Source organism: Brachyhypopomus gauderio, unplaced genomic scaffold (assembly GCF_052324685.1).
Source record: "Brachyhypopomus gauderio isolate BG-103 unplaced genomic scaffold, BGAUD_0.2 sc98, whole genome shotgun sequence".
Lineage (NCBI taxonomy): Eukaryota > Metazoa > Chordata > Actinopteri > Gymnotiformes > Hypopomidae > Brachyhypopomus > Brachyhypopomus gauderio.
The window spans coordinates 843945-847195 of record NW_027506919.1 but is presented as its reverse complement, the minus strand read 5'-3'; positions in this window follow the sequence as shown (position 1 = coordinate 847195).

Sequence of the window (3251 nt, the reverse complement as noted above, 5' to 3'; positions counted from 1 at the left end):
CCAGGACAGGAGAAGACAGGACAGGAGAAGACAGGACAGGAGAAGACAGGACAGGAGAAGACAGGACAGGAGAAGACAGGACAGGAGAAGATGGACTATGTACGAATCTGAGGTGCAGATGAAACCTCATTCTGGAAGAACTGAGGATCGAGGTAGGATTCTGGAATGTTACTAAGATGATAATCTCACTATCACAAGGTTGGATTAGTGTGTGAACACCTCACAACAGAAGTCCACTGTGAATGAATGATGCTCAGAAACGGTCTGAAGTGGTGTTGTATTCTTAGGTGCCTGCAGCCACTACGACCACCGAACTGACAGGAGCGTGGCTGGGCCTGGCCTCGCGCAGGCAATGTCCACACATGTAACGGATCAGAAGGATCCAAAATCTTGCGCCTGTGTGAAGAATGGAACCAGGTTAGCAGTACAATCCTTCCTTCTGTCCCTCACTGTATTCCACCCTCCTGGTCTCTTCATCCACCCTCCTGGTCTCTCCACACACCTCCACCCCCAGGTGAGTCCTACTGGTGCCTCTAGCTCTGCAGAGCACCAGCCGGTCATACTCAGGACAAAAAAAGTGCTGACCGTGTGACTCTGGGGTGTGGTGTGTGTATGTGTGTGTGTGTTGTGTGTGTCGGGGAGTTAGGGGGCTGTATGTGTGTGTGTTGGGGGGGTTAGAGGGCTGTATGTGTGTGTGTGTTGGGGGTTAGGGGGCTGTATGTGTGTGTGTTGGGGGGTTAGAGGGCTGTATGTGCGTGTGTTGGGGGGTTAGAGGGCTGTATGTGTGTGTGTTGGGGGGTTAGGGGGCTGTATGTGTGTGTGTTGGGGGGTTAGGGGGCTGTATGTGTGTGTTGGGGGTTAGGGGGCTGTATGTGTGTGTGTTGGGGAGGTTAAAGGGCTGTATGTATGTGTATTGGGGGTTAGGGGGCTGTATGTGTGTGTTGGGGGGTTAGGGGGCTGTATGTGTGTGTGTTGGGGGGGTAGGGGGCTGGTAGACAGTGTGCCACAACAACACCAAGTCTCTGCACTCTGTTCCCCTATGTGTGTGTGTGTGTGTGGGTGTGTGTGTGTGTGTGTGCGTGGTGCACTCGTGTGTGTGTGTGTGTGTGTGTGTGTGTGTGTGTGTTAATGATCAATTCATGTTTCAGCTGATTCGTATCAGCACGCTGTCTCTCTCTCTCTCTCTCTCTCTCTCTCTCTCTCTCTCACTCTCTCACTCTCTCTCTGTCTCTCTGTCTGTCTCCCAGAGTGTACAGCTACACTAGTCACCACACACACACACACACACACACACACACACACACACACACACACACACACACACACACATTCACCATGCCAGTCACGCCTGTAAGGTCTGTCTCCACTGTGTGGGGTTTTCTCTCACTGCTTCGGTGACTCTCCGTTACCTGGGTAACGGGAGTCCTCCTGTTAGTCTCAGGTGTAGTGGCTGTGATGTCATGTTCACGTCAGCGCTGTGATGTCATGTTCACGTCAGCGCTGTGATGTCATGTTCACGTGACGCTGTGATGTCATGTTCACGTGACGCTGCTCACTGTCGCCAGACCTTCTGCAAGCCGCTCCTTGTTTTAGTCAGAACATCTAAATCCCATATATGTCAGCTGTTCAAATCTGGTTCCAGAACACACACAAAGAGAGGATGACCCAGCATCTGTTCTCTGTGTGTGTGTGTGTGTGTGTGTGTGTGTGTGTGTGTGTGTGTGTGTGTGTGTGTGTGTGTGTGTTTGGGCAGAGGACTCTGCAATTAATGAATCTGTAATAGCTGTACTGTCAGCTCAGATGGTGGTTTGAAGGTGACTGCAGTGTTTAGCTGGGCGTTAAACAGTCAGTCGATGGATTGTGGCCTGTTGGTCCACCAGCCCAACAGAGAGGGATGGTCTCAGGCCGTATAAAGGACAAGGACACGTGTCCAACGCCACTAACACACACAGTAGAAGCATACACACCAGATCACATCACGCTAACATCTCAACCCTGTGACCTGCTGCAGTGATCATCGGTTCTTCGTGTGGTCTGAAGAACTTTGTAAACAAGAGGATCTCCCACGGCTAAAACAGAAGCGGATGTCAGTTTGAACCCATTATCATTTGATTTGATTTATGTCTTAAACCATAAATACAGACTTATTCACATTTTGTGAAACAACTGATGTATTTTTGAACAGACCGTTGAGGCAACTGTGTGGCAGATTCAGGAGGAGCTTTCTCAGGGTGCTAATTGTGGACTTTCATCATTCTCTATCTGAGAGTCACATTAGCTTGAGAGTGCTGAACCAGAACATGACCACTTTGGCCAGAAAGAGAACTAGACAGAGGACCAGACAGAGGACCAGACGGAGGACCAGACAGAGGACCGGACAGAGGACCGGACAGAGGACCGGACAGAGGACCGGACAGAGGACCAGACAGAGGACTGAAGAGAACTATAAATATAGATAAAGATAACAGATAACCAAAAAAACAATAAAAATGGGAGAAAAAGACAAACAAAACTGGCAGGAATTTGATATTAAACTTCGCTCGCGCACACACACACACACACACACACACACACACACACACACACACACACACACACACACACACACACACACACACACATAAGCCTAATGAAGATCCTCCTCATCCTTCTCCTTCCTACGTTCCTGCTCCTCTACCCTTTCTATCCTCCCTCCCTCCCTCTCCCCTTTCTTTCTCTCCTTCTCCTCTCCCTTCATCTCCCTCCCTCTCTCTTTCTTTCTCCCCCTCTTTCTCCCTCTCTTTCTCTCTCTCTCTCTCCATCTTTCCCTCTCCCTCTCTCCCCCATCTCTCTCCTCCTCCTCTCCCTTTGGCTCTGCTCTCGTTCACATAAAGATATTTATACTCCACCCCTGGCTGCTTTCAAACTCCTCAACTCCTCTCGCTGGGATCACCAGACTATTTCTGCTCCCTCCCCCCCCCCCACCTTCCTCCCTCTCTCTCTCTCTCTCTCTCTCCCTCTCTCTCTCTCTCTCTCTCTCTCTCTCTCTCTCTCTCTCTCTCTTTAACACACACCCAGTCCTCCTCACTTGTCCTGCACTTCATTCTTTTCTCTTCCCCTAAAACTCTCTCTCCTTCTCTCTCTCTCTCTCTCTCTCTATCTCTCTCTCTCACTCTATCTCTCTCCACTCCGTTCAGATTTTGAAGGGCATCTTCTTGTTTTAGTTCACACTAGGGGATGTACTGCAGTGAAATTAGAGCAAGAACTAGGAA